A 25,971-nucleotide genomic window follows, 5' to 3' on the forward strand; every position below is an offset into this window, starting at 1 on the left:
TTAAATATACAATTGTATTTATTTATTTAAATGACTATTTAAATAATTTGAAGAATTTTTAATTTATAAATTAAGTTAAATATACAAATTTTTAATTTATTTTTAAATATACAATTGTATTTATGTATTTATTTAAATAATTATAATATTTAATTTATAAATTAAGTTAAATATACAAATGTATTTATTTTTAAATATACAGTTCTATTTATGTATTTAAATTATTATTTAAATAATTTGAAGAATTGATTTAATTTATAAATTAAGTTAAATATACAAATGCATTTATTTTTAAATGTACAATTGTATTTATATATTTTAATTATTATTTAAATAATTAGAATAATATTTACTTTAATTTAAATTAAGTTATATACAAATGTATTTATTTAAATAATTAGAACAATATAATTTAATTTACAAATTAAGTTAAATATACAAATGTATGCATTATAAATTAATATTTTTGTTATTGTTGGTGTAATAATAATAATTATTATTGTTATTAATTTAATTATAAGTTGTTTTTGATTTAAAAAATAACAACAATAATAATTGAAATGGCACCTATACACATCTGTATTTAAAATATAAAATAAAATATAGAGTAACTTAAAATATAACCTGTGTGGTTATAGGTCTTTATATTACATCATCAACAGATTCATATTATTATTATTATGCATTCTGAAAACAGACAGAATAGTAGACATTTTAGCGCTGATGTATGTCTAAATATAAATGTTTTGATTGGTTAACTTTGAATAATTAGACATAATTAAGGATTTCATTGTTTTTTCCCCTTGAGTTTGAAAAAATTAAATTCCTCTTGTGTGACTGTTGAATTTCTTTCACTTGTAATCTGGTAAATTCCTCTTCCTGTCATTCCAGTTCAACATCCCATGTGGCCGATTCAATTCAGAGTCACACTCATTAACTGAAAGCGAGTGTTGAACATTAAAGCTAGCGTGAGGTAGTTGTTGTCTGCGTGTGTTCGTGAGCGTGCGTTTACGTGTGATTGCTTACGTTTAAGCCCTTGTTAAATCAGCGCGTCTCTCTTCTCTATTTGCCTATTATGACGGAGTGTTCCTCTCTGCGCTGATTGCTTTGCGCTGAACCTCATTGAGATAAGACGACAGTAAACCGGCATTTGTTCCTCTGAGGATCAAAGCGATTGAACACGCGAGACGTACACTTTGAGCCAGAAGTCGTTCCCGCAATCAAATCCTATCGACTCTCCACCCTCTAAAAACAGAACGGGGAGATAAATGAGGGAGACGAGATTACAGCAGCGGGCCATTACCGAGAGCGGCTGCCGCTGCGTGTTTATCGCCGTTTCCTGGTAGTGTGTGTGTAATCATTGGCCGGGACTTATCAGTAATGACTCATGTTAGTCACCGTCTCCTTCTGTTTAACAGACTGTGGACTTTGACCAGACTTCACATGTATGGATCAATGCCTCTAAACGCTCGCTGATTTTAGCTACATCTGCGGTTAAGATGAGACAGAGGCTTCAGTAATTATTACTTGACATTGGCTTGTTGAAGAATGCTACTTTCTCTGATTATTTTTCCAAGGTGTCTTGGCTGAACCCCCACTTTTGAATTATGTATCATGAAGAACAAACACATAAAATGGCCTCTTGCAGAGACTGTAATATAAGTCTGTTTTCCCCCGCCATATGTTTTCTTCTGCTTCCTTGACAAAGGAAGGACCTTCGGTTCCTTCTGTTTTCATTTTTAATTCTCGTGTTACTCTTGCATCTTAAACCCCACCCCCATGAGACACAAAACAGGCTTCCCATAATGCAACTGGCTACAAAAACATGGTGAGCTCCACTTTTCTCATCTTGATTTTTTTTTTTTTTTTGGTTCCATGCATTGAAGTCCTCTATTCTTCTCTTCAGTCTAGGGAATTTAATTAAAGAAGCAAAGGACACACTGTGGATATCCAAGATATTTTTTGCGTGGCACCATTATGTCAAACTGTCGCTAGTTTAGCATGTGTGGACATACTGAATTTAGCTCTGTATTAAAAAGAGTTAATTGACCACATTCTCTGTGGTAATGCTAATAGTTTGGTTTTAGTTGGTTTTGTCAAAAAAATATATGAATATATGTATTATATTATATATAATATAATAAAATTATATTATATACACAATTGTGTGTGTGTGTGTAAATAAAAATATAATAATATATAATATAGGGATGCACCGATAGGAAAATTTTGGCTGATACCGATAACTGATAAATCTTTATGTTTGAAAGCCGATAACAGATATATTGGCCGATAAATCTAAATCCAAATTTTTATATAATTTACTGATTACAAAAAGAAAAGTCTCACCATTAAAATCCATGTCTATGTAGCCGATATGACAGACTTGCGCTGCACATGTTGTACTTAACTGTATTTTTCTTTTTTTGAAGTGATTTTCAGTCATATTTCAAGCAATTCATAACCATCATAGTGAACAGTGCGCATCTGAAGTGTCTCAGCTGAAGGAAATAATCCATTATTTATCGTCTTTAACATCTGGTCAATAACGATAACATTAAATATGAGCATATATCGTCCGATACCGATATATTGTGCATCCCTAATATAACATAATAAAATGGTTGTCACTTCCATAAACCAGTGTCATTTTAGTAATAATATTTTGAATTTTTTTGTATTTTCTGTTTTCATTTTAAAATAAACCTTTGTGTAAATGTATTTTTGTGGTATGATATTTTAAAAATATATATATAAAAATAAAAATAGTTTTATTTTTATTTCTGTTTTAGATTTGTGTTTTTTGTACTTTTTAGTACAGTTTTTAGATTTTTGAATCTAAATGAATTAAAAGTTTAAGCTTTTAGGTTTAAAGTGTTTTAAGTTTTAAAAAAAGTTTTATTTTATTTCAATTCATGTTTTGTTTTTTTGTTTTTTTTTAAGTAGCTAAAATGTTTGTTTTAGTTTTAGGGGCTGTTTACACGACACCGTTTTCAACTAAAAACATAAAACTTTATGCGTTTTGCAGTGCTTCCCACACATAGACTTTTCCTGGGCGAGCCATCCAAGTATATTTGGTGACACATTTTTGCTTTTATCATTTCTATCCTCTTATACTTTTTTTTTTTTTTTTATCCGCCCGAGATAATGAAACCATCTGCGTTTCGATTTACAGGCTGTGGAAAACGCCGGCTGCGCCACTTTCTCATATTTTCAAAAGCACTTGTTGCTAAACAATCATGAGCCGCGTTCTCCTTGAAGACAAAGAAGAGTTTGTGTGATCATGTTCGTTCCACATTGCATTTATAAGAGCAGTTGGCCACATCCAGAAAAATGAATGGATCTCTATGGCTCCTCTGCTGGATGTATATGATACTTACACTTTTTTTAAAAAAAAAAAAAAATGTATTTCCTACAGATTTCTATAACCAGCAGATGGCAGAATTCTGCCCCTAATACCTAGATCAATATCCAGAAACAACTCATATTTAATTTTGATCATCATTTAAGTGTTTTTTCATAAAAATGTAATATTTCATATGCATGCTAATGTGTGTAGTTGAGGAATTTTGCGGTAAATGGATAAAAAAAGTACTTCAAATCCCCCCAAAAAGCATAATCTGTATCAAAATGAATTTCAATAAATAAAAATATTGTTAAAAGTCACACATTATTTGTTGTTTGTCACATGTAGTAGATCATTTTTGCGCTATCGGTAATAGGAGGATTTTCCACCCGGCTACAGCCCGCAAGTATATTTCAAACCTGTGGGAAGCACTACTTTACATGACAATGTCATTTTGGTGGCCTGAAAACGCGAACTTTGAAAACGGGTTTCAAAGCGCAAGGTTTTGAAAACGATCTCCGTGTAAACAACAAACATGCGAATCTGTGAAAACAATGACGTCATGCAAATGTGTATTACATGTTCATTCTATAGTGTTTCATCGCCATCTAATGGCCTGCCAGCAGAATACAGCGTTTTTAGTCGTTTTCATGGATTTGTGTGAATGACGATCGTTTGGACAATGGTGTCGTCTGTACGCGGAAAACTCAAAGGAAAAACTTAACCCTTAGTTAAAAATACTAACCCTGCCATAAACAAACTTAACTCTGTAAACAGACGGAGTAGGAGTGACATCCAGTTTAGTATTTAGCTCTGTAATAATCCAGATAATGTAGTTGAACATCTTTACGATTTCCAGAAAAATTTGGGCAAGTGCTCCACATATGCTGCCGAAGTCTGTTTTGAGAAACTGTAAGAGTTGTTCTCAATGGGACACGGCAGTGATATGATGAAATGGTTTCCACAGATCTGTTTTCTTTTCCAGCGGGGATTTTTATCTGTAATGGAGAGTGAGATATGGCTGGAGTCCTGCTGAGCAGAAACTCACATTACAGACGCAAAGCAGCGTGGGAAACCTGGGGTTAAGTGTTGCACAATGCAACGTGGGACATCCATCTGTTTTGTGTCAACTCGCCCCAACGGCGCACTGTAGGCCAAAACATTTATGTTGAGAAGAGACAAATATGAAGGGATTAAACATGTCAGTGTAATAGTTGGTGCTTCAGACTTGATTCAGCTGCATTTGAAATTTGAAATGACTTAAAAATAAATATACAGTGGACTGTTTTTTATTGTATTTTAATATCTTAAAAGGGTGATATGTAGAATTCAGAAAGCCTTGTTATTAGCAACACCGGTGGACGTTAAGTGAACTACAGCCAGCGACTTATGGTTCTTTCGGCATTATCATTGTATAAGCATTCATTTCATGTGTCATTGAAAGGAAGAGAGGATCTCGGGAGAGGGTGTTAACATCACATCCTTTTGATTTTCCCGGCAAAAATGAGTCCTTCACATAAAAATCAGTCGACAGGCTTTCATAGACAACCTAGGAAGTCGGGGAAGGGTCTCGTTTTTTAAGTTTTGTTAAAAGCTGTTCACAGATTGGCAATACAAAAAGCGATTAACACTTAAATTCTTACATATAGCCCCTTTAAATTTATGAGGGCTTTTTGTTTTGGTTTGGATTAGCTTCCTAACACATTATATGGCCATGTAGAATTTTAAATTTATTCCAACTGTGAGCATTTGATGTGTCTCATGTCTCAGGGCCAAATTAATTTCCAAAGTCAATGTTCACAAGTGACTGATTCTGCTGAAAGCACAGCGAAACACATATTCATAAGAGAAGCCGGTTTCAGATGGTTTGGTTTTCATGCCCAACAGAAGTCAACATGTGGATTAATGATGTGCACACTAAGATGGAGGCTCCCATTAGACAAATAATGCCTCTGTAGTGTGTATTATGCAGTCAGATGCGCAAAGAAGTTGATCACACTGTTTATGTTTGTTATGCTAAATGATTCCTCGGTACAGGGCAGCATTAACAATAAATTTGATCATATGATGGGGACAAATGTACTTTAATCTACATAAAGTAGATGTGCATTTACGCCAAAGACAAATCTGTTCCATACAGAAGCTTTATGTTTTTATTTAATTCAGTACAATTTTAAGGTCCGAAGCATATTACACAAGCACTTAAACACGAGTGATTCTTCTAGATACGCAAGCTCAATATAACGTATCACTGAGTTTTGAAATTTAAACACAAGGGGCGATAGAGTGAGCATTAGTCAAAACGATCTTCTTCTAAAGTCGGTTTTCACTTTCAGATCAACAATCATCATAGCAAGAGTTGGAAGAGGATCTTGCTAAGTTACACTAACAAAAAATTAGTAAATTTTACAAATAATTACAAAGAAATGGCAAGTAACAAGTATAAAAACTGTAATAGTATTTCTTGTAAAATAAACTCCTTCAAAAAATCATTTGTAGAGATTTTGTAGAGTTTTGAAAAACAGTGTAGATACAGTTAGTGAAAGTGTTAAAATGTTTTCAGCTAGCTAACTGAATATTAGCAGTAAACTGGATTAAAGCCCTGCTATCCAGTTATCTGGTTTAATATCACAGACGTTTGAAGAAAACTATCACTGCAAAAAGTGATTTTCTTAGAGAGGCTTGTTGTATGCAATTGTTTTGATAGAGGGAAACAAGATACATTTCCAGTTTCAACATTATTCATTCTTCAGACATTCCCCTTTAAATGCATTAATCATTAATAAAGCAGTATAAGCTATATGCAAAGTGAACCACATTTGGTTTTTGACCATTGAAAATGGGTAAAATACAACAAATTGAACATGGAGCCGCTTTGAGATCCCCATATCTATGGGACAGAACCATATAGGACCTTGAAAACGAAGATTTCAAAAGAAAAGTTTAAGAACCAGAATCTAAAATCATATTGTGATATCTTCAATACTTTTTGACTTGCAGGCACGCAAACTTTGGAAAAACAATATTTATGGCACTCAGGTGTATTCTGTGTATAAGATTTCTTGTTCAGATGTTCCTCTTTAAAAGAAAGAAGTATCAGCTATATTCAAAGTGACCCACATTTGGTTTTTCACCACTGAAAATGTGTACAATTGACCAATTTACTCATGGAGCCACATTAAGACCTTTATATCTGTGGCATTGTACCAAATGAAGATCCCAAAAGAAATGTTTGTTAAAAACCAAAGTATAAAAGGATATTAAGATATACTTATATATACTTATTGAGTTACAGACATGCAAACTTGAGGAAAAAAACACAAGAAGTGCTTTTTACCATTTTTGAACTCTCACCATTGGCATATAATGAAATAAAGATTGCTAAATTCAACAGATTTTACTAATAGACCTACCAATCTCTGTGTAAAAATAAAACAATGATGCTGCCATCTTACTAAAGCAATTTTACACCCCTCTTATTTGGCTCCAAATCTCAGGTGAAAATTGTCATTTTGACCCACCTCTACAAAATAGTGAATTACTCAGTAAATATACGTTTATGACATTTAATATTTTGGCTTTGATCACTATTTATCTTTGTCTATCTTCAGAAAAAATATTAATAAAATCAAAAATTTGAGCCGGGGAAGTTTCCGAAATTTGGTTGATTTGTCCTGGAATGACCCAATTCACATTGTTTTCCCCCCTTTTTTCTGATAAATGTATCAAATTAAGTGAGTTTATGCTTACAAAAAAAGAAAAGAGAAAATCTGCCAATTGAGTAAGAAACAACTTAATTCAAAAGGAAAACAATTTTTCTCATTTTAAGCATAAATTCATTTAATTTTGATACAATAATTTTGTCATAAAACAAGACTTGTCATCTTATGTCATTTTGTGTCTCCAGGAGCTGAATCTTAATTTAGGAATGTTTAGATATTTGCACTGGAAAGCAAGACAAAAAAACTGAGGAAGAACAACAGTTTTTGCAGTTTTCACTCTAGTAACAGAAGAACTGTGTTTGTGTATGTGTGCATGTTTCTGACCTAAGTTGTGTTATTGCTTAACACCTAACCTTTGTTTTTCAGATAAGTGCCGTGCTGAATAAGTGCCAAACTGTTAAACAAGTCTGTCCGCATTTGTTGACACAACGCCTCTCTTGCCAGCACTTGCAGGCCACGTCCTCCGGCTCCGCAGAGATACGCATCTGAACTCTCTCTGTATCTCTCCCGTCAGGACGATTGGGGGCCAAACACAAACACCTCCTGATGCTCATGTAAGAAATACCATTTAGTTGAAGTCATGTTGGCTGTTGTGTAACTCAATGTGGGGCAAAGCAAAGACAGTGAACGTCACAGCAGGTCAAAGAATGTGAAGCAGCTCACAGTTAACCCTTTGGCAGATTAGTTATGTCACTTAGTTTGTACCGCGGCATCTACAAACTAATCCGGAGAATCATTGACTGGCAGAGAGTTACTTTAACCTTGCTTGCAGACTCTGTTTGGACTTGTTGCCAATGTGATAGTTTGGTTTCATACCTGTGCCTTTGTTCAAAGTGAAACTAAATGAAGTAGTTTACAAGAATTATATCACTCTTCTGAAAAGAAAGAAAAAATGCTATAAACTAATCTGGTTTGCTTGTCTTAGCTGGGTGATTTTAGAGTTTTGGACCCTAAAAAATACCAATGAAACTATTTTTATGGGTTAAATCAGGTAGAAATAACTCTTTGAAATGACAAATGCTGGTTTTTTTTTTTTTTTTTTTTTTTTACAGTGCACTATGACCTGTTAAACTAGCTGAAGACCAGCTTAGGTTTGGGTTTTTCATCAGGGTTCTTAGAAACCCATCAAAGTAAGTTGGGAGAAACCAATGAAAGGCCCCTTTAACTTGGTTTCCACATTCAGTTTTGAATTGTTGCCAAAATGTTTGTTTGGTTTCCTAAATGTGCCTTATTAGGTAGCTTATACTTAACCCATTAACAATATAAACACTTCCTGCTGAAAGAAAGATTAAACCAGCCTTAGCAGGTTTTCTGGTCTCAGTTTGCTGATTTTAGAGGAGTTTTTGGCCACTTTTTAGCTTGTCATACTGGGATACCAGATTTGTAGACCAGCTGAAGACCAGAAAACCATCTTAGGCTAGTTTACAATTGGGTTTTCAGCAGGGATTAGTTATCTCTGTAGCAAGAAACCCAACAAAACAACTATTTAGGAGAAACCAAGGCCTCTTTAGCCTTGTTTCCACATTCAATTTTCTCTGTAGCAAGAAACCTAACAAGACTCTAAAACCAGCCAACTGACTAGCTAAGACCAGCAAACCAGATTAGCACTTATAGCATTTTCCTTCAGAAGGGTTAACTATAAACTACTTGATTTAGTTTTGTTAAAAAAAGCGGCACCAAACAATCTCATTGGCAACAAGTCAAAATTAAATGTGGAAACAAGGCAAAAGAGGCTTTGGTTTGTCCTAAATAGTCCTAAATAATAAATTGTCCTAAACAATCTCGGGCTAGTTTAGGTTTTCTGCAGGGCTTAGTTAGCTCTGTATCTTCAAGAAACCCACCAAAATAAATAATTGGGAGAAACCAGTGAAAGGTTGGTTTGAATTGTTGCCAAAGTGTTGGTTTGGTTTCACAACCATCCCTTTGTTTGCTTTATTCTTGCTGAAAGAGCAATTAAACCAGCCTAAGCTGGTTTTCTGGTCTCAGTTTGCTGGTTTTTAGAGGGGTTTTGGCCAGCTGAAGACTAGGAAAAACAACTATTTAGGAGAAACCAAGGCCTCTTTAGCCTTGTTTCCACATTTAATTTTCTCTGTAGCAAGAAACCTAACAAAACTCTAAAACCAACAAACTGACTAGCTAAGACCAGCAAACCAGATTAGCACTTGGCACAGATTTTTATAGCATTTTTTCTTCAGAACTATTTAATTTAGATTTGTTACAAAAAAAAAAGAGGCTCATTGGCAACAAGTCAAAATTAAATGTGGAAACAATGCTAAAGAGGCTTTGGTTTGTCTTAATAGTCCTAAATAAAAAAAAAATTGTCCTAAATAGCACTTAGGCTGTAAGACCAGCTGAAGATCAACAAACAATCTCAGGCTAGTTTAGGTTTTCTGCAGGGCTTAGTTAGCTCTGTATCTTTAAGAAACCCACCAAAATAAATAGTTGGGAGAAACCAGTGAAAGGTTGGTCAGTTTTGAATTGTTGCCAAAGTGTTGGTTTGGTTTCACAACCATCCCTTTGTTTGCTTTCTTCCTGCTGAAAGAGCTAAGCTGGTTTTCTGGTCTCAGTTTGCTAGAGGGGTTTTGGCCATCTGAAGACTAGAAAACCATCTTAGGCTAGTTTACAATTGGGTTTTCAGCAGGGATTAGTTATCTCTGTAGCAAGAAACCCAACAAAACAACTAGTTAGGAGAAACCAAGGCCTCTTTAGCCTTGTTTCCACATTCAATTTTCTCTGTAGCAAGAAACCTAACAAAACTCTAAAACCAGCCAACTGACTAGCTAAGACCAGCAAACCAGATTAGCACTTGGCACAGATTTTTATAGCATTTTTTCTTCAGAAGGGTTAACTATAAACTACTTAATTTAGTTTTGTTTCAAAAAAAAAAAAGGGGGGGCCTGGTTGTAAAAACGAAACAAACTCGTTGGCAACAAGTCAAAATTGAATGTGAAAACAAGGCTAAAGAGGCTAGTTTAGGTTTTCTGCAGGGCTTCGTTAGCTCTGCATCTTCAAGAAACCCACCAAAATAACTAGTTGGGAGAAACCAGTGAAAGGTTGGTCAGTTTTGAATTGTTGCCAAAGCGTTGGTTTGGTTTCACAACCAGCCCTTTGTTTGACTAATTAACCCATTAACAATATAAATCACTTCCTACTGAAAAAAAAGGTTGGTCTCAGTTTGCTGGTTTTAGAGCTTGTTGTACTGCTAGAAGTCCAGCTGAAGACCACCTGCTAACTATCTTAGTCTGGTTTAGGTTTGGGTTTCTTAGCAAGAAACCCAACAAAATAACTAGAAACCAATGAAAGGCCTCCATAACATTGTTTCCACACTCACTTTTGACTTGTTGCCAAAGCGTTTGTTTGGTTTCACAACCGGCCCTTTGTTTGAAACAAAACAATGTCAGGTTAACTTCCTGGTATGACCAAGAACAGTTGGTTGACTAAGAGTTTAAAAAGGTGTGAGGGCCAAAGGCGGTTGAAGGAGAGTGCTATGAGAACCAGCATGTCAGTAAATTCACACAAACGTCACTTTCTCAGAAGTGATTGTCACCTAGGAGCTTGTATATTTAGTCACGCCTGTGTTACGGTGCATTCCTGCTGGCTTAATCATCCAGTACAGTATTTGGCAACAATGCACACAGTGCATCCTTTAACCAGGTTAACTATTAGCAGATAGCTCACTCGAGCACGGAAATGAAAAGCAGAAACGCACACGCAGACACGCTCAAAGAGGTACACATGAAGGGAAGTCTGAACACAGAAGGGTTTGACAGCTTTGAACATAAACCACCACTTCCCTCCATGTCATATGACTCTATCGTTAGCAGAACATTTGTCACGCTGTGGTTTTCTAACTGACTTGTTTATTTTCTCTCTATTTCTCGAGTTCCTGAGGTCGTAGTAAGACTGACACATGTCATACATGTTGTCTGTCTCATCCAGACCTCAGAATCAGGTTTGCACTTTACAGTTTGCACGTGTTTTCTAGCTCCAAAGGAATGTTCGGCTCCGTTCCAAATCCTAGTGTGTTGCCTACGTAGGCAGTATTTTAAGTCATCATATTCTTTTGGCCAAATTCTAAGGCCCATAATGCATTGAAGCAAGCACAATTACACCACAAAAGACACCCAAGATAGTGGTGCTGATAAATATTAAATCCAAGTATGAATTAACTAATATTAGTGTGTTTTTATACTTATCAGTGTTGACAGCTTAGCAACATGCTTACGTCAAACTCTAGTGAAATGAATCATCAGCTGGTTTTGCAGGTTGCTGCCTAAGTAGAGTGTTGCTTATCAGGGGTCATTTCAGTTGGTATGCTGCCTATGTAAGCACTATTTTAAGGCATCATAAGTGCACTCATGACATAAAAAAGATTTTAAGGATCATTATGCTTTGCAACAAGAACAGTGAAACCAAAAATCAAAAACATCCAAGATGGCAGACAAAGTAGGATAAATGTCCATTCTAAATATAATCAGATGCATACTGAAAAATATTGATATTTATAATTATAAATAATCTACACTACCCTTCCAAAGTTTGGGATTGGTAAGATTTTTTAATGTTTTTGAAAGAAGTCTCTTCTGCTCATCAAGGCTGCAGTTATTTGATCAAAAATACAGTAAAAACGGTAATAATGTGAAATATTATTGCCATTTAAATAGTGCTTTCAAATTGATTAATCGCAATTAATCACATCTAACATAAAAGTTTGTTTATATAATATATGTGTGTACATATATTTGTGTGTGTGTGTGTGTGTGTGTATATATATATATATATATATATATATATATATATATATATATATATATATATATATATGTGTGTATATATATACACACACACACATATATATTTACATATATCTTTACAAACTTTTATGTTCAATGCAATTAATTGCGATTAATCAATTTGACAGCCATAATATATATATATATATATATATGCATATATATGTGTGTGTATTGTATGTATATATTTATATATACACACTAAAAACTTTTGTTAGATGCGATTAATTGCGTTTAATCGATTTGACAGTACTAAATTTAAAATAGATGTTTTCTAAGTGAATATATTGTAAAATGTAATTTATTCCTGTGATCAAAGCTGATCATTACTCCAGTCTTCAGTGTCACATGATCCTTCAGAAATCATTCTAATATGATGATTTGCTGCTCAAGAAACATTTATTATCACTTTCAGTGTTGAAAACAGCAAATTTTTGTGGAAACTGTGATACATTTTATTTCTCATGATTCTTTGATGAATAGAAAGTTCAAAAGGACAGTGTTTATTTGAAATAGAAATCATTTGTAACATCATAAATGTCTTTACTGTCACTTTTGATCAATTTAATGTGTCCTTGCTGAATAAAAGTATTAATTTCTTTAACAGTAGTGCATTTTCACTTTAATATTTGTGTATTTTTATGCATATCACAGTGTTTATCAACATTGCAAATTTCTGCCTAAGTAGAGTGTTCTCAAATTGTTCACTTATTAGTGGTCATTTCAGTTAGTATACAGCAAGGCAGCTCACTAGGCTTCAAACAGATATGTTTTGGCCGCATCAACAGATGTGAAATTGCTGCTTAACTGTAGTTAGATTGGAGGAATGGTTGTGTTGTTGAGTTAAAGCTCCCTTAAGGTTTGCCATCACGATGGACAGTCGAGGAAGGAACGGGAGGGGCAGAGAGAGTGTGTTATTTGAAATGTCACCTTGGGACTGCCGGGCATCTGCTTCATGGGCAGCCACCGCTTAATTGCCAGGGAAACTATCCTGACCTTGGCTGATGGTAACGTGGGCGGCACACAAATGTCCTCATCCGCTGCTCCCAGTGACATTGTTTTAATTCCATCCGAGCAGGAGCGACTCGCGCTGAATTTATCATGAGGCAGAGCCACGCGCGCCACGTCGATGAATACTTATGTAAGTCACCGTATCAGTCTCTATGACAACCAGCTGCATGGAAACACATGCCCGCCTCCCACAGCCTCCCTGTAGTGAGCTGTTTCCATGGCAACTCGGGGAATCGGAGCAGCATCCTTTTGATGATGCTCTTCAGAGATGACACCCTTTGCACATCTTTTATGTGTCAGAAAATAAGAACCGTCTGAAAGTAGGTTATGTGGGAGAAATCTACAGCTCCAGGCTCTGAACTGACTGATGGTTCTCACAAATAGACTCGCAGTGATTTATAATGCATTTTGCACCAGTGGATTCTGTTTTGGTGAGCAGCACATGGAGAATAATGTTGTTTATTGTTCTGAATATGATTCTAGCTCACAGTAAAACTTTGAAAGTTTGCTGTAAATTGGTGCTTCTCAACTGATGGCCTCACGATCAGTGTTATTTTAGATACTATTATAGTTTTTAATTATATTTTATTAATTCGATTTGTTTTTATTTTTTATATTTTTCATTTTTTTGTGTGTTTTTGTCATTTAAGTAGTTTATATATATATATGGGTCAGTGATGGGTCATTTTTTTTTTTTTTTGTCCAAAGGCCTTAATAATAATAAAAAAAACAAAGATATTACATTCAAGGTATGTATGGTAGTAAAACTAGATCTCTCTTATTGAATCCAAAAGGTTTTAATTATATTTTGCTACAAGATTTCGAAGTGTCAAAAGGTCATGTGGTTTAACCGTCCAACCGTTCATTTGAGATTAAAATATCTTAAAATGTAATAAATGTATATATTTTTTATTCTGGCATGATTTTATATCATCATATATCAACATAGTGCAAAATGGTATTAAAATTATGTGTAGAAGTCGTTGCTTTGTTATGAGAAAGAATGTCTGGAAAAATGAATTTCATTGATGTCATTCGGAGTAACCAATATAAAGCGACCATTTTGGATCAAGTCATGCGGTCAATATCATGTGACAGGATGTGACATCATTCAGACACCTGCAAAGGACCACATGGTCGTGAAGCAAAGTAACTAACTCTCTTTTAACTATTTGAAAAATTCATGTTTTCACTTGTTCATACACATGTCCCGAAACATCAGGTCATTCGGTACAACCGCTATAAAACATGGAAAATGTTGTAATATTTAAAAAAACTTGTACTAAATATAAAATGTTTGATTGTCCTAGCTAGATATCAGCCTGTTAGCACTGTTTGAAAATATCGTCATTCGTATAACCAAAAGTGTCATTCGGTAAAACCGAAATTTTGGTTAAACTGAATGACTTTTTTGGTGACAAATTTTGTCCATCTTGTAAAAAATGACAAAAGCAGTGTTAATTGATTATAAAAACCACATAATCTCATTGTTAACACTTAATAAAACTTCAAAATTAATTATCTCCATTGTTTTTCACACTTTTAAAAACATTATTCATCAATGACCCATATATATATATATATATATATATATATATATATATATATATATATATATATATATATATATATATATATAGTTTTTATTAATTTTTATTTCAGTTTTAATTATTTTACTACATCAATTAAAGTACATTAAGTGAAATGAGAAATGAATTTTCTAAGCCCATATTTTGTTGTTGATGTCAAAGGTCATGTGTCCAATCAAACTCTACAGTAGTTTGTAATTTGTAGAACCTCATCAGATGCAACATGCAACTTTAAATAAGAATTGTTGGTTTAGCTTAGAGTAAGTTACCTGGTTGAGTTCATTGACATTAAAAAATTGGCGATTGGTTTAATCAACAGAAACTCAAATGTTATGTTATCTGAACCACATTAATTATTGTAGTTGATTTGAAAAAAGAAATCATTTTTTACAGTGCATGAACTAAATTAAAATTATAATATTTATATGATATGACTTTTTATATTTATTTTCAGGATATTTTTATTTAAGCAGTTGAAGCAAAACCATTTGAGAACTGCTGCTGTAAATGGCTTCACGTTGGTGTGATTAATTTTAATAATTGCTTCAGTCACTGTCACACTTTTTTGCTGCTGGGATCTCAGCTCCATGTGTCCGTCATTCTCTGATCTGACAGTCAGCAGGCAAATGTCTGCCTCCGGGGCTCATTCTCCTGCCGTTACACCAGCTTCAGTCTGCTAATACACACGGAAGCATCCGTCTTTTAGCAGTAATCTCATTGCATCAGCGCTGAGCAGTTTGTGGTTTTTGGCAGTCGGTTTTTTCATTAACCTTGTGCAACTTCCTATCAGTGTGTAACTGTAACAGAGGCCTGATTCCCAACTGAAAGACAGAAATGAAAACATCAGTTTATTTGTTCTGAAAAGGCTGGACGTTGTCTGTTTTATTTGTGTGTGTTTATGTCCACAAACTGCTGAAAGGATGTTTACATTTTTTTTTTTTTTTTTTAAATGGTCTTGACATCAAAAATTATCGTTAACTAAAACTAAGACCATAAAAATACATTTTCATTTCTTGAAATAAAAAAATATATTTAAAAAAATTAGTTAGCTAGTGGCCCAGGAAAAAATTCTCATTTTCATTTAGTTTAACTCGATGCACTAAAATAACTAAAACTGAAATTTTAGCACACTGTTCCATCATCCTGAAGTACTGAAATACGGTCAGTGGTGAACACAAGCTGAAGATATTTTCACTTTTTATTCTGCGACATTAAATACATCAGTAATACTCCCTTGTGATTGTTTGTTTTAAGGCGAACAAGTGTCTATATGGGACTATGTTGTCAGGGACATTAAACGTCATGCTGTACAGAAAAACTCTAGTAGAGTAGCTCGTGGAAAGGAGGAGTTTAGAGGGACTGACTCTTCGAACAAACTGTTTTCAGACTCTTTGGCCGCATCTACACTGCAGGTCTTGATGCCCGATTCCGATTTGTTGACTATTTTTGATTTTTTTTATAAAGTGACCCATATCTGCATTTACACTATACACTTGGCGGAACAACCCAAGGTAGACATACATGACCCGGAAAAGATTAGGCTGAAAAATAAGTAAAAACGGTTCGATTTGCAATGGACTTTCCGCACCATCTTTAAAGGTCAACAAAACATTGGGTTGAGCCTTCGTCCTCCATTTCGCCATTGAAAAGAGTCATGTGATCGCGGTTGGTGTCCACCTGAGTTGACGTCATTTGCCACAGTCTCTTTTTCAATGACGTATGACTCGCATTGTCGGGATTATCCGATCTGTCCGTTTACATGGCAGACGCATGTATCTGATTCATATCAGATTTATTTCCACATATGAATGAGGCCTGAAACCCATCTGAGGATATCAGAATCCATCTGCTTTTTTCCTGCTTGCACGTTCATGGGTCATATCCGATCTGTGCCACGTGGGAGGAAAAAATCGGAATTGGGTCACTTGAACCATGTAATGTAAATGCAGCGTTTGAGAAATGAGGTGATGTGCAATGTATATTATGAGAAAATGATTGATTTTTGACCTTGAATGCGTGTAAATCTATTGTAGGAGTAGCATAATGGGGCACTTTAAAACAAAGAAATGTTCCTATTGCAGCTGTGCCATTTAGGTTCTGTTTTGGTTCAGCGCGGTGCATTTAGTGTGCAGCATAAAATAGCCCTGGCAGCAGCGCGCACATCAAAGCCATCAGACACGTAATCCCCCATGAGTCACAGCTCAGCCCGCGGGAGGACAGCAACCACAGACACACTACGTCCTCTCACTTCACCAGCGAGCCGTGCGTTTACTGTGTTCGATGCAGCAGCATTCATCTTCTATTTGCTGTATGAACTGAAATCAATGATTTGATTGGCTGATTGAAATTCTAGCATGCACTTAACAGTTGAAGGTCACAGTTATCCATTTCACACGGTGGGCCGATGACGGAGCGGTGGTAACCGAGCTGCTTTCTCTCTCATCGTGGGGGGAAATCTGCCGCGCTATAGATGTAACTGGGTCACACGGCGCGGGCATGTCCAGTTCTTTACATAACGGGCCCGTTTGAAAGCCTAATCTGTGAGCTTTGTTTTCCACTGAGGGAAAGTTCTGTGACTGTAGGAGTGAAATAACAATGTTAAAAGGTCTTTGCATCATTTAATTTGAAAATGAGGTCATTGAAGTGTGGTACTTTACAGTTGTGGGTGACTGAGATGGGTTTTTAAACAGCCGATACCAGTATATAGAGGGCTGGGTGACCAATGGTATTGGTGATATAATATTGATATGCATATACAATTTAAAGTGGTGGTTGATTATGATTTCACTTTTTTAACTTTAGTTAGTGTGTAATGTTGATTTGATCATATATTTTGATCATAAACAACATCTGCATTGAAGTTACGATGCTCAAACTATTTTCTGTTTAAGGACTACAACAAGCTTCTTCCTGGGTTAGTGACATCACTAACCCTAAAATTTACATAAACCCCGCCCCGAGAACACTCAACAAAGGGGGTGAGGCCATGTTGGGCTGCTTTAGAGAAGAGGAAGAGTGTTGTTGACATGCCGTCATTTTACGCCGGACTGCTTCACAAACGAGGGTCAATTCAACGCTGGATTTGCACAAAAGATTAACATGACGGCACATGCTAGTCGATGAGTTGAATCAACTCCACAGCAACTACATAAATTTATCCACTAACCATTCAGAAACGTCTAAAAGTTGTAACTTCTTCCTGAGTCTCTCCATCAGTGTCCGACTCCGGTTTGAACAATGTAAAGCTGAACACCGTTGTCATTTTGGCTGTGTGAGATTCTCCAGCTTTGTTGTTGTTGAGCAACCGAAGCGTGAGCTGTTAAAGCTCCGCCCTCTTCTGGAAAGGGGGCCGGGAGCAGCAGCTCATTTGCATTTAAAGGGACACACACAAAAACAGTGTGGTTTTGCTCACACCCAAATTTCTTCATCAATAATTCAATTCAGAGTGGTCAAAAAGGTGATTTTGGCATCACTTTTATTTTACTTGATTATCAAATGTAAGGTTTTTTTTTATTATTTAGCCCATTTATTTTTTACTTTTTTTGTGTTCATGTAGTTTTTCATCATTACAACCATATTTTTTTATCCAATAAACTTAACACAATTATAGTTTACGATTATACGATTATGATTATAGTTCGAATCTATGGAGTGAAATTTCTTCATTTATAATTAAATTCAAAGTGGTCAACAAGATGCACATCAACTTTGGCACCACTTTAATTTGACTTAATCATTAAACCTAAGTTTTTTATTTTATTTTTTGTACTTTTTAATTTTCAATTAGTTTTTCATCATTAGATTACAACATTTTTCATCCATTAAACTTAACACAATAATATTTGCTTTTTCTAGTCCATTTTATGGAGTTTACAGAGTTAAATTTCTTCATTAATAACTCAATTCAAAGTGGTCAACAAGATGTACTGCAACTTTGGCACCACTTTTATTTTACTTAATCACTAAAAGTTTATACTTTCATATTTTTGTTTTAATTATAGGACAAATATCAGTACTGGCTGACATACAGTATCACTGCCACAGTTTTTAGGGTGCTTTGTGGTATTACAAGGCCAGTGCTGTTTACTTACTGTATATTAACACTTTAATTCAGTAAAGGTTTTATCTGCTTATCTACTGAGGTTTGGTATTAATGGCCGTGACCTTTCTAATCTCATCAGCACAGTGAAGCTCTTCAGAAAACCCTCATGGGGAGTTTTTACTTGAATGACTGGCAATGTGAACTAACGTTCATCTGAGGCGTTAAAACAACCAAATCATCTCCAACTGATCATTTGATCATTTTCTGTAAATTCTCGGCCTTTATCTGATCTGAGAATCTGGTTTTATAAATTTCCAAAATGTCAAACTCTGACTTCAGATAATTTGACTTTTTTGAGGTGTCAAAATACTGATGGCTATTATGAATTGTCACTGATCTTACCAATAGGAAAATAAAGTGGCAACGGTATATATACCATGATGTAGTTATTTTTGAGTATTCAGATATATATTGTGGCTAATTGCATCAGCTTTAAGCACTTTAGACTGATCTTTTTTGCAAAGAGCATCTGTGGCAATCAGGTGTTGAAATCAAAAACATGCAAGATGACGCAGACACACTTTCTTGAGATGTTGAAGGTGATAAAATAGGTCGGGAGTTTCCACCACTAACGATGATAATTGGTTATTATTTTCTCAGTTTTCCAGAGGTCACTTCACTAGCAGACGTCTGAACCGCAGTCCGGTTATTGAGGATGAATCCTTTTGTGCTGAACTTCCTCTGCTCACTTGTGCAAGATAGCAAAAATGTGCGTCAGTTTGTGTAAAATTGTGATGCATAATAGGTCCAAAAAGTTGGTCATTGTCGTGCATCTAGGAATAGAAAAATGCAACTTTCATCTCAGTAAAATACAAATTTTTTTGTTGCATTGAATTCAGAACTTCTTCCTTGCAAAAGTGCAATTACAAAAGTTTTCTCAGTTGAGAACTTAAGCATGACTTTAAGTATCATTAGACATGCATATAAAATGTAGTATTATGTCACAGTGCTGTTGATCATGTGATATTTTTCATAACAAACATTTCTTGCTCTGTTACAGATGCCAGGAGATTGTGAGCTCCATCCAGCATCATCAAAGATTTTGTGAATGACATTAATGTATGATATTGGGCATGGAAAACAAGACTTACATCATCATGTGGGTGTTGGACATGAGAATTTGAGCAGCTCAAACATGACAGGAATGAACACGCCATGTTGAGTGGAATGCCTGCGGTCATGTTGTCAACATACTGGGACATTCTGTACAAATTCACTGATACAATCCAGCCACAGGTGAGCTACACTTTCAAAGAAATAGTTACTAGATGAATCCAGTGGTTTACTGGTTTTGTCACAGAACCTGGAGACACTTGTGGTTCACTGAGTGTGAGTTTCCTCCAGAATGTGCTTTTTTTTTTTTTTTAATGCATTGTGAGACCTTATAGTATGTGAGAAACACAATGACACTACGCCTGTTTTCACATTTGTCATGATTAATAGGGCCTAAACCTGAGAATAGTTCTGAAACAAGTAGTAACATAGATGATTGTCCAACTGATGAAAAACTTTCATGATGTATAAATAATGTTTTTTTTTTTTGCTAACATTTTGAGTACATTATTAAAGAACAGATAACTTTGAACAAACATTCTATTAATGTTTCATAACTTTGTGAGAACCTTGCTAAAACGTTCCCTGTTAAATAGGATGCCACAAATGTTTTCAATAGAAAAGAAATGGGCATTTTCCCTTTAATGTTGTCCATTTCAGTCAAATGTATTTCTGTGTTGATTGGACCACAGGCTGGACTTGACGGATCTCTCATCTGGGTAAACGGGAGAAAGAAAGAGACGCTGGTGTGTTTGTTTGCAGAAAAACGCTGTGGAAAATGCTAATGGAAGACAAACCATAGAGGCATTAGTCCAGACACAGACAGCAGGATAATAAGATTAAGAAGAGAGCTATAGAAAGGAAGGTAGGGAACATCTTTGTGTTTGAGCATTAGTGTTTTCAAAGCCTAATTACCAGAAATGCCTTCAAAGAGACGCCTGTTATTGTGTTGACTGTTAGGAGAGGTGTGCTGTTTCTATTCTGAGTGACTAGATGGATGATTTCCTGTGGTAAAATAAGTATAATACTGAAGGAGGGACCTGAGCCATATCAACAAACCAGAATATCATAAAGACTTTAGCACAGAACAGACTAGCAACACCCTAGCTACCACCAAGAACATTTTAGCAACCACATAGCAATGCCCTAGTAACTGCAAAGCAACACCTAGCAACCACAAACAGCATACTGACATTGTGGAAGTGAGTTTGAATCAGCAAACATCACACATTTTCTTCTGGTGAACTACCAAGACCATTTTAGCAACCACATAGCAACACCCTGGCAACCACCAAGAACTTCTTAGCAACCACAAACAGCATCCTGTCATTGTGGAAGTGAGTTTGAATTAGCAAACATCACATATTTTCTTCTGGTGAACTACCAAGACCGTTTTAGCAACCACATAGCAACACCCTGGCAACCTCCAAGAACTTCTTAGCAACTGCATAGCAACACCCTAGCAACCACAAACAGCATCTTGTCATTATGGCAGTGAGTTTGAACAGGCAAGCATCATTCACATTTTCTTCAGGTGAACCACCAAGAACATCTTAGCAACCAGATAGCAACGCCCTGGCAACCACCAAGAACCTCTTAGCAACCACATAGCAACACCCTAGCAACCACAAACAGCATCTTGTCATTATGGCAGTGAGTTTGAACAGGCAAACATCATTCACATTTTCTTCAGGTGAACCACCAAGAACATCTTAGCAACCAGATAGCAACGCCCTGGCAACCACCAAGAACCTCTTAGCAACCACATAGCAACACCCTAGCAACCACAAACAGCATCTTGTCATTATGGCAGTGAGTTTGAACAGGCAAACATCACACATTTTCTTCAGGTGAACCACCAAGGACATTTTAGCATCCACATAGCAATGCCCTAACAAACAAAAAAACGGCACCCTGTCATTGTGGCAGTGAGTTTGAACAGGCAAACATCACTCACATTTTCTTCAGGCAATGTAAAAGTCTATTCAGAATTTATTTCTTGTCTATAGTCAAAATATCCAGGTGCTTTTCAGTGCAGAAAACTGAATGACTTTCAAATGTCTAGCACATGCAGGCCTGTTGTTGGTGGATCTGTTTTAGTCTCTTGCGTGCCTGTGTGTGTGTGTGTGTGTGTGTGTTCAGGATTCACTGCACTCCAAAGTATTTTTGCACTTGTGTTCTTCCCGTAAAAGCAGGCAGGCTGCCACATGCTCGCACAACCCGTGCACATAATCTGAGAGAGAGACAGGAGGGGGAGGCTCTTCATGCAGTGAGTCAGCACTACAGACTCCATTTCATCTCTGTCCTGACCGACGAACACTGCTTAACCCTTTCCTGCCTCCCCTGTCAGTCGGAAGCTTTTTAATTACCTTAATGCAGGGTTTAGATATTTAGATCATTTCTTTTTCATGTAGCCTGTCTTGTGTGTTCCCCGATGGAAACTCAAGAAACCATGCGTATATATGTGTATATATATATATATGTGTGTGTGTGTGTCTGTCTGTGTTTTCTTCTCTTTATCCTGTTAATATAGTAAAAGTTCAATGAACAGAAGCAAAAATAATTAATATAGAGAAATATTTTATTTATAATAATATTTTATAGTTATAAAAGACTTCTGAAGCAGAAATCTGAAGCAGCACAACTGTTTTCAACATTGATAATAATCAGAAATGTGAATTGTAATAATATTTCAAAATATTACTGTTTTTACTGAATTTTTGATCAAATAAATGCAGCCTTTCAGACTTCTTTCAAAAACATTACAAAAATCATACCGACCTCAAATATGACACAACAAGAATGAAAAAAAGAAATGCATGGAAAGTGACAGAAGTGAACTATGTAAATATGTTGTCATACATGTTAGAGAAATTTCTAAATTATGTTTAACTCTTTGTTGAACACAGGGGCGTAGCCACCATTATACATTTTTTTACAAATTTCTAGAGCAACATATTTACAAAGTTCATTCCAGTCCTGTTTTGCAAATGATTGTAGTATATATTTGAGTTTCGCTTTGCTTTTCTGCGATGCAAAGACAAATATGCTGCAGACTGTGTAAAATAGCAACTTTAAGAAGCACATTACTGCGGTAAGCATCCATGTGTTTACTGCGCTCAAACACAATGAGAGGGGGGGAGACAGCGGACAGAGAATATAGGTCACATTCCTGAGCTGAAAGCTTTCAGAGCGACACAAACACAGCAGGATTTCCCGCATTTCACTGAAGGCCGTCAACCGAATTTCCCCTGTTTCCCCCAAACAGAGATTCCTGTTCACAGGCCGCAGGATCAAAGCCACCGCTGACCGCACAGCTAAATCAGCCCAGGGTTTACAGCTGAGATTGACCCGTCTGCAGTGCTGCGTTTATGTTTGCACTGAGGCTTTCTTACATTTGAAGAACATAATGCATTCAAAACACACAAAATCAAATGCAGATTGGCTGGTGTGTGTCACTTGACTTCTCAAACACACACACGCACACGTCTACACTCTAAAAAATGCTGGGTTGAAAATGGACAAACCCAGCGAATGGGTTGTTTTAACCCAGCGATTGGGTTGTTTTGACCCAGCAAATGGGTTGAAATGGGTTGTTTTGAACCCAGCGATTGGGATGTTTTAACCCAGCGATTGGGTTGTTTAACCCAGCGACTGGGTTGTTTTAAACCAGCGACTGGTTTGTTTTGACCCAGCAGCTGGGTTGTTTTAAACCAGCGAATGGGTTGTTTTGAACCAGCGACTGGTTTGTTTTGACCCAGCGAATGGGCTGGAATGGGTTGTTTTGACCCAGCGATCGGGTTGTTTTAAACCAACAAATGGGTTGTTTTGAACCAGCGACTGGTTTGTTTTGACCTAGCGAATGGGTTGTTTTAAACCAGTGAATGGGTTGTTTTGAACCCAGCGATTGGGTTGTTTTGACCCAGCGATTGGGTTAAATGTTTGACCAACCTGCTGGGTAGTTTTATTTAACTCAACCATTGTTTAAAAATTGAGGTATTGTTGCTTAAAATTAACCCAAAATATGTTGGAAATTAACATTTATTAATATGTTTAATAAATGAACATTTATTAATAAGTTTAATGAATAATAATTAAGCAATTTAATAAATGTTTATTGTTTATTAATAAATGTTCACCTTTTGATTATTATTGTTGCCTCTAGTAATTATGTCTCTGATTTTTAATTTCCAACCTATTTTGGGTTCATTTTAAGCCAGACATGTAGTCATTTTTAAACAATATTTGAGTTAAATAAAACTGCCCAGCGTGTTAGGCAAACATTTAACCCAACAGCTGGGTTAAAACAACCCAATCACTGGGTTTTTGTCCATTTTTAACCCAACCAGCATTTTTTAAAGTGTACTTAACTATCTAAATTGGGACATTGCATAGATTTTTACTGTTTTTATATACAACTAATTATAAATATTGTAACCTAACCCTAACAGAAAACTGCATTTTTACAAAAGTTTATTTACAATAACAATTTCAAATCATATTTTTTCAAATGAGGATGTCCCCAAAAGGAGGTTTCAGGAGGTTTTGTCAGGTTTGACTCACTTCTGAGTACATATGAGGACGCCACAGAATCTACAGCAATAATGCAATCAAACTTAGGATTTATCCAAACTGAGAGCATGCAGTATAGTCCAGCTCATGATCAAATTATTCTTGCTTCATTTGGTTTAATGAATCATTCAAAAGAATCGGTCATGAATGAGTTCTCGATTTGAACCACGAATGACTCACTCGCTGACTGAATCGGGCGGAGCGGTTCTTGACTGATTCACTGAACTGCAGGTCATTACATTCATAAACTCGAATTGGACTGAAGAAGGGTGAGTAAACAATGACAATGTAAGTTTTTGGATGAACTATCCCTTTATGTCACTTTGGGTCAGTTATTCATCATATACTAAAGGAAACAAAACAGTTAAGGAATCTAAACCGGAATGATTAAATTTCTCATGATTTCCATCGCTAGCGGGAACGAGTGACATCATTGTCTCAGATCTCTCTCTCTCTCTGCCCATCTTTGTGTTCAATCACAGCTGCACTATAATACTCTGCGCGGGTGTTTCGTCCAGACATGTCGGCCGCTGAAATGAGCACCCCGCAGCCGTGTAATAAAGCACCACCATCCCTTTCCCTCCACAATCCTGTCACTGCTTATCTCCATCCTCTCCTCCCTCTGGATCTGTGCCATACGACGCATTCTTCCCCACCCAGCCGTGTCCGATTCTGAGGAAAGAGAAAGAAAAAAACTGGAGTCAAAACAGAGGTGTGATTCACAGGCCTGATATAGGCTATCATCATCTGCTGCAGCTGAGCAGCTGCTTCCTGGAATTAGAGCTGAGGGGTGTGTGTGTGTGTGTGTGTGTGTGTGTGTGTGTGTGTGTGAGAGAGAGAGAGAGAGCAACCATTCTTTGTGACTCACTTGAAAAACAGGCTGACAAATGTATGGCTGTGAGAGAGAATATGAATGACTGAAGCGTTTAGCTGGAGGAAACAAGATTCCCTCCCTCCCTTATATTTAGTTTATACGGAAATTATATAAACTATATATGATGCTGAAAATTCAGCTTTGATCACAGAAATAAATAACATTTGACCATATATTCACATAGAAAACAGCTATTTTAAATTGTAATTATATTTCAAATTTTTTTTACTGTATTTTTGATCAAATAAATGCAGCCTTGCATTCACATCAGTGTTAGTATCATTAATATTTATTATTTTTTTTAATTAGTTTGTATTCTGTTTATCATTTTAATTTTAAAGTTTTAGTCATTTTTATAAAAATATGTTTGTTTTAGTCTTCATTTTTACTTTAGTTTTAATTTTAGCAATTAAAGTTCTTCAACTTTAAATGAAAAATATAGCTGAGAGCAGCAATTATCGGGGTTTAAGTATTTTAAGGCCTTTAAGCACATGTAAAAAGGTATAATGTTTTAATTAGCAAGCCTGTAACCATCTCGAACATAGATTGAAAAGACCATTTATAGCCAATACAGGCAATTTACTATAGGAAATTTATGTTTTTTAAAGCTTTTTAACAGTTATCGAGGTTAAGCCAAAAACCTAGGACTAGTCCGCCAAAGTTGGTTTTTGAGATAATCTCCAATATTTAACGAACGATTTGATGGACAGCGGCGGTCCTTGAGGCAAAAGTGCTCAGAATGAGGAGTTCTAACATGTGGTATAAATGTTGTGGGCATGTGTGAAAAATTGCGCGATACACAATCCTTTATACGGTTGAAAAATGTGAAGGCGCCCCCCCGGTGGCCAATTTCAATCAGCTCCAGCGAGTTTCATTCCGATCGGCCTTCGTTAACCTTGTCTTATAGCT

At 35.8% G+C, this 25,971-nt stretch overlaps 1 long non-coding RNA gene across 1 annotated transcript in view; it reads left to right on the top strand.

Moving 5' to 3' along the window:
• The window catches only part of LOC127524546 (uncharacterized), a 136,993-nt gene that overhangs the window by 86,598 nt on the left and 24,424 nt on the right, over positions 1 to 25,971 (top strand). Inside the window, exons 5-7 of the long non-coding RNA XR_007933078.1 lie at positions 7,435 to 7,622; positions 19,564 to 19,799; positions 20,309 to 20,481. This is a non-coding gene — a long non-coding RNA (uncharacterized LOC127524546). The remainder of the gene's footprint in view (positions 1 to 7,434; positions 7,623 to 19,563; positions 19,800 to 20,308; positions 20,482 to 25,971) is intronic.

The sequence above is a fragment of the Ctenopharyngodon idella genome, chromosome 13, assembly GCF_019924925.1.
Source record: "Ctenopharyngodon idella isolate HZGC_01 chromosome 13, HZGC01, whole genome shotgun sequence".
In the NCBI taxonomy this organism is placed as follows: domain Eukaryota; kingdom Metazoa; phylum Chordata; class Actinopteri; order Cypriniformes; family Xenocyprididae; genus Ctenopharyngodon; species Ctenopharyngodon idella.